Genomic DNA, 6,914 nt, shown 5'->3' on the forward strand with positions numbered 1-6,914 from the left:
TTCCAAAATAATTGCAGCTAAAATCATGTGTTTGGGGGTTTTTTTAATGTTGTTTTTTTTTTAAAAAATGTTCTTCTCAAAATGTTCTCCCCGTCTAAAATGAGCAACCCTACCCAGGATGAAATTTAGGTTGCTTATGTGGCAAATAAAGATTAATCAAAACCATTACAGAATGTGTAATATATGCAAGGTAATGTACTTACCAGGTAATTCTGGAAGGTGAAATATCTTTATTGGCAATGTTAATCTTTATTTGAGTGTTGCCTCACGCAGATTTATTTCCATGAAGTGGCCAAACCTGATAAGGCTAAAATTTTAAAATACAGATATTTAAGTCCTGGCCCTTCAAATGTTTGCATGGGTGGATGGGGTAGCCTCATGAATTTCCTGAAGGTTAAAAATCTGTGTCCATCAGCTGTGTGAAGCATGTGGAAAAGGGATTTACCTTGAGGTCCTTCACAGATTTCCAGGTGTTAAATCCTGGCCTTCCCAGTGCCCTGGATGGAGTTTTGAATTGACACAGGAGAGTTTATTGCACAATCCCTGCCAGTTTAACGTGATTTTTTTTTTTTTTTTTTTTGCAGGAGGATGTATCTGAGCCGGCTGTTTATCCGTGCATGCAAAATATTCCTTTGTCTTGCAAGAGCTCTGCATTTCTCTGGAACTCCTGCACAGCAGCTCGCACTATGTGACCAAACCTGATCCCACAAACACTCCCAGGGCTGAAGCAGGGAGCAGTTTCAGTATTGATTATCTCCAAATGGCAGCGAGGCAGGAGAACAAAGCAGAATTTTGCTGGAAATGGGTGTGGGAGTGACCAGGTTTTGCTACACCAAGTGACTCGTAACAGTCTGTTAAAAACCTATTCTTTCTGTTAGGCTCTGATGGCATTACTTCTAAAGACCTTGTATTGAAGAGTTAAAAACAAATTCACAGCACACAAACTTATACAAAGATTAGATTTGTGTTTTTGTTCTTAACTCCGTGTCATTAAAGACTCCCTGAGTCAGGTGTTGTGGTGTTTCTTGTTCTCATGTCACACCAAAACCCATTATTTGCCCCATCCCCTTTTCATTTTTTAAAAACTTTACTTTTCCATGTGAAATCTACTGGGCTCCTTGATCACAAGGGCTGTTCCCTGGAGCCAGGGCTCTGGAAAACTGTAAACACGACTTAGCAGGGAGCACAGGAGCTGCATGGTTTTTATCCACTGAGACATGGGACCTCTGTGGAAAACAAAAAACAAAAAAAAAATTAAAAAATAAAAAAGACTGCTTCAGGAAAAAAAGGAGAGGCTCGGAAAATCTTAAAACTTTTCTTCTTTTGCTCAAAATGCATCATATAATATCGCATTACAGGAGTGAAATGAAAACATCCAATTTATTTTTACAGATTAGCCACGGTGACCTCTGTGATTTATGCTCACGGCGCTGGAAATGTTTGATATGAGGCAAGGGCCAACTTGAAAAAATAAATCCTAGATTTTCTTCTCCCTGTTTTGCCCTGTGTTGAGGACATTTGCTGCCTTTCTAGAGAGGCTTCCCCAGTCGATATTTTATGTATGAGGTAAAAACTTCTACACCAAACGTCCTGACAGACCTGTGTTTACTGCTCTGTATTATATGTTACTCCACAGTCTTGCAATATTAAACCTAGCCCCAAACTAGACTTTGGAACCAGGCAGCACGCCCAAAATTGTGATAATCTCTTCCAGAACAACAGAAAGAAATAAAACAACACTGCTGAAAGCTGAAAAGTTTCCTTGCGGTCCCCAAACTCCGAACGTACTTAAATGTCTGAGTTCTTTTAAATTACATTATGTACAATCACATTATGCAAAAATCCAGACTGGAAGTTTTGCGATCTGGCTCAAGTCCTGCTCTTCTCAGAGCACACAGAGGGGAAATCCTCGCTGTCAGGGAGAATGAAAACAGAGCTGAGCAGGCAGCAGGAAGCCTTCACCTAAATTTAAAATCTTTCCAGCCTTGCTGGGGGTGTTTATCTCCAACAACGACCTGAGCAGCAAAACTCCTGGGCCGTGCTGGCAGCAGGAGATCAGCCAAGTTTTATTCTTCTGCACGGGGACTCTCTCATTCTACATTCATATTTAGGCAGCTATTAAATCTGGCCTGTCGTGTGGTTAAGGCACAAATGGGATTTAGGGGAGCTGGGCTCAGTCTCAGAGTCCTGCGTGATCTTCTCCCATGGCTCCCAAAATTTGGTCGTTTTGGGGAGTTTTTAAGTCCCTGATTTAACAGTCAAGTCATTACATGAAATTCTGTTTGCTGGCATGAATAGATAAATAAAGCAAATTCACGGTGTTTAGGCTTTTAAGGAGATAAGCTTGAAACCACGATCAGAGTGTGACCTAATGGCTCGAGAAGTTCTTTTTAGAACTGTTCGGGCCACGAGCCGGGATATAAAATTCTACACCCTCCATTTCTGCACAACAACATCTCTTTGCAAAATCGGGATCGTGTTGCGCCTTCGCTTACAAAACAAGTTGTTTGTGCAACGCTCGGACGAGACAGCGAGGCCAGAAAATGGAATCGCTTCTGAGAGGCTTTGTCGGCGTTCTGTGGCTGCTTTGGGGCTGCGTTTCTTTGCACAAATCGCCTCTTTGAGCACGATCCGAGCGCGCCTCCCGCGCCGGCACCGCGCAGCCGGGGCTGCGGCAGCGACAGCGGCAGCGACAGCGCGTGTTTACAGGAAACGCCCGAGCAGGGGCTGCACCGCACATCGGCCCCGGTTTGGCCACCACAGGGCTCGGATGGGCCACGGGCCGGCTGAGTGGCTGCTGGGACCCGGCGTCGTGCACGGGGCGATGCGCGCAGGGAGCGCGGCGGGGCTCGTCCTGCCCGGGAGTGCTCCTGGCCCTGGTTCTGGTTCTGGTAGCTCCTGGTTCTGGTAACCCCTGGTTCTGGTAAACCCTGGCTCTGGTAACCCCTGGCTCTGGTAGCTCCTGGTTCTGGTAACCCCTGGTTCTGGTAAACCCTGGCTCTGGTAGCCCCTGGTTCTGGTACCCCCCCCAGTTCTGGTAGCCCCGCTGGCTCTGGTAGCCCCTGGTTCTTGGCAGCCCCTGGTCTTGTAGCCCCTGGTTCTGGTAACCCCTGGTTCTGGTAGCCCCTGGTTCTTGGTAGCCCCTGGTCTTGTAGCCTCCGGTACTTGTAGCCCCTGGCTCTGGTAACCTCTGGCTCTGGTAGCCCCTGGTTCTGGTAACCCCTGGTTCTGGTAGCCCCTGCCTCTTGTAGCCCTGCTTCTTGTAGCCCTGGCTCTGGTACCCCCAGGTTCTGGTAGCCCCCCCGGCTCTGGTAGCCCCTGGCTCTGGTAGCCCCTGGTCTTGTAGCCCCTGGTTCTTGTAGCCTCTGCCTCTGATATCCCCTACCTCTGGTACCCCCTGGCTCTGGTAGCCCCTGGTTCTGGTAGCCCCTAACTCTGGTAGCCCTGATCTCTGTCCCCTTGTGCCAGCCTCCCTCAGCAGCCCCAGCTGTGCCCCTCTGCCCTCTCCCCAAACTGCCCTGTGCCGTGTTTGGGTGCTGCTCGGAGGTGTTTGGATGCCCCGCTCCAATGTTCTGTCTGAGCAGCACGCTGAGCGCAGAGCAGTTTGTTTTTGTAGTGATAAAGGAGTCGCAGGGGGGTTCTGTCCCTGTTTTATACATCCTGTCTGTGTAAACTCATAGATTTCAAATCCTGCGAGGCGCATTGAACGATCCAGCTATGAAAGATTTTCTGTTTGACCTTGATTTTGTTTTGTTTTCGCCGCATATGAACTTTACCAGACTTCGAGCGTGACGTCCTTTCTTTTCCTTATCACAGCGCTCTAGCGTAGGAAAACACAAGTAAACAGAAGCTTCTTCAACAGCACAGATTTCTCAAAGAAAACATCTCACTTTTTTTCCTCTTTTTACTCAACCTGCAGTGCTGTTCCTGTACTTTGTTCTGCAAATGGATCCTTTTCAAAATGACAGCACAGCACCATGTGAATGCTCTCTTTTCTTGTAACTCGTGGGGTGAAAGATCTCTGGGATCCTCCTGCTATTTATTCAAACCCAGGGGTTTTGTCTAATAGGCTGTATCACAACAACAGTAACAGAGAATAAAGATTTGCATGGAGAAGTAAAATATTTTCTGAAATGTGGCTGGAGGAGAGAGAAGAGTTTGTCTCGGCATGTAACCCTTCTCATGAAAGGGCTGGAAACAGAAATGAGCTTCACATGCATCTGTGCCAGGCAGAGAAATGCATTGGTGACACACAAATTCTATGAAAAAGGCTGCTCAGGAAGATAAACAGCCCTGGATGGTGCAGTCATACCCTCTGCCCAGAACGGCTCAGTTATCAGCACCACAGGCCTCCAACTTTTGTTGTAACTTTCCAAATTGTCCTTCCCGGTATCACATGGCTTTTACTCTGAATATCAAGGGTTAGATCTAGAGACTGGCTGTTAATCCTCTCCCTTCCTTGATTAATTTGAGCTTCCAACCTTCTCACTCTCAATTTATAAACTGCTTCTTTCTATGGCTTGGATATGGCAAAATAAAAGCACATTCACTCATGCTAATTAGCACCTGACACCATTCTTCAATTAAAAACAAGTCTAATATTAAAAGCCCAACCCTGTGCTGACTACTCACATACAGAGGTAGGTGTGCACTGAACTGGTTCTAAAATTGAAACCTAAATATATTGTTTGGATAGGATGACATGCTTGAATTCTCTATTTGTTAATATAATTTTCCTCACTCCATTAGAGAGCTCAGTGCAAGCTTGTTGCGAAATAAGTTGAAGAACTTTGTTGAACAGACTTGAGAGCTCTGTAATATGTTGGATTCTTGGTGTAGATAAAGCAGAATTTTACAGCCATTTTCCTGTTCTGACACTTGTGCTGTATGTGTAATTCAAATGTCACCTTTTTTCCACTTCTCCTTTTTGGGGCCATTTTCTCTTCTGCCTTCAGTTATAGAAGTTTTTCTCCTCTTTGTCTCGATCTTTAACGGAAATCTCAAGCACACCAGTAGTATTTGTTACAGGGTCTGTCATCAAAAGGATGGAAGTAGATTCTAATAATGGAAATGGAGTCTCACAAAATGTTTCCTAACTGAAGAAGGCATTTCTAGATTAATTCCTTTACTTCCTGTGGCATGTTCCAAGTGTATTCAGTCAAGGGTGGCAGTTACTGCTCCTTGTAATTGTGATGTGGAGGCAAATCCTTAACAACTTCTCACAGGCAAGGAAGCAAAATTATCCTCGAGATAACAGAGAGACTGAGGCATCCCTGCACATTCATTCAGAGTAAAGGAAGTGCTCATTTTGTAAAGGTTTTACTGTGAGATCACCCAGACTCTGTCAGGTGTAACCCCTCAGAAAAACGTGGCACTTCAGTTAATTTTTAAGCCATACTTTTGCACAAGTATTTACCTCAGAGTGTGTCCTCTCCACTATAGTTCTACTACATTTAATTCCCCAGATTATAAAGAAGAGAGAAGAGGATACAGAAAGTGGGTTTGTGATTCTTTTCACGACTTTCATGCTGTTAAAAATGATAATTACCTCTCATAAACTGAAAGTACTGATAACATTAATAATGGATGGTGGGATTCTTGCACATGTGTTTATTAATTTATAAACACCACAGAGCCTCAGAATGAAAGGTGTTCTATAAATAGAAAACTAATATTGATCAATCCTGGCATGGAATTACCATTCTTGGAGGGCTGCAATAGTTTTGAGGGTTTTTTTCTTCATCCTAATCTGCTGCCAGAAAGAATTCCCTGAGCTCGGCCCTTTGTTATCATCATTTGTTTCTTCCTATTGTACTCACAGCAGCACTTCCTCTTTGTATGAGAAATGCAGGAAGAAAAACCTGAGGCTTCTGCGTTCTGAATGCAGCAGAGCTGGTATGGCACAAAATGTGCATTTGAAAGGTGCTGAAAGGGAGCAGGAATTGTTTCCAGGCAGGAATTAGCATGACAGTGCCAAAGGCCCGGGGTGTGCCAGAGCCCCCATCCCCAGTGCCAGCCCTCGGGACTGGGATATTCCCTGCCCTGCAGGACAGAGCTGCCTGGTGCTCTCACACACGGGATTGAGAGTCACTCTTCAGCACCAGGAGAGATCATTCACCCCCTAACACATTCTCCTTTTCCCTTTCACCACTGACGAGTAACTCGACCCCTGTCCTTGCATTTCTTGTGTTTGAGTTACATTTTTCTGCTTCCCTCTTCTTGCAAAAATGAGGTTTTACATGTGCAGGGGGGTGCTGGGGCTGGCAGGTGAGGGACATTTGCCATCTCTGGGCTGGGTGGAATGGGGAGGGAACACAAACCCCCACAGATCCCAGAGCCAAGAATCTTTCAAGTAACTTTGAGCACTGAGCCCAAAGTGCAGCCTCTATGTCCCACTTGTGCCAAAACTTCCCAGACAATCCCACCAGGGAATTTTGGTCAATATGCTGCCAGTATCACACACAGCAATTCCTGAGAGGCATAAAATAGCAGCAAACCTGGCAGATTCTAATTCATGTATGAAATGTTGAGCTCCTGCTTCCCCTGGGGGCCTCCCCTCCCTGTCCTGGCACTGCTGGGGTGAGGAGGAGGAGGAGGAGGAGAGGAGGATGAGGAGGAGGAGAAGAGGAGGAGGAAGAGGAGGATGAGGAGGAGAGGAGGATGAGGAGGATGAGGATGAGGAGGATGAGGCTCAAGCAGAGCTTCATCTGGTGCACATCAATATCCCACTCCTACCTTTAGTGCAGCCACAATAATTTCCAGCAGCTGGGATTTCAGCCCAGCATTTCAGTGGCTGAAGGGGAGTTTTGGCTCTAAACCCCCGTGTTCTGCTGGGGTGATGGGCACGGTGCTGCAGGGCACTGCAGTCCCCCAAAACCTGGCCATCAACAAGCCAGAGTTCCACTCACACATAG

General features: G+C 46.0%; 1 protein-coding gene across 1 annotated transcript in view; it reads left to right on the plus strand.

Annotated features, from left to right (window-relative positions):
• TSHZ2 (teashirt zinc finger homeobox 2) overlaps nt 1–863 on the plus strand; it is a 250,247-nt gene extending 249,384 nt beyond the window's left edge. The window contains exon 3 of the mRNA XM_033074721.1: nt 585–863. The gene's annotated coding sequence lies outside the window, so the exon portion shown is untranslated. The remainder of the gene's footprint in view (nt 1–584) is intronic.
• The last annotated feature ends 6,051 nt before the right edge of the window (nt 864–6,914 follow it).

Source organism: Catharus ustulatus, chromosome 17 (assembly GCF_009819885.2).
Source record: "Catharus ustulatus isolate bCatUst1 chromosome 17, bCatUst1.pri.v2, whole genome shotgun sequence".
In the NCBI taxonomy this organism is placed as follows: domain Eukaryota; kingdom Metazoa; phylum Chordata; class Aves; order Passeriformes; family Turdidae; genus Catharus; species Catharus ustulatus.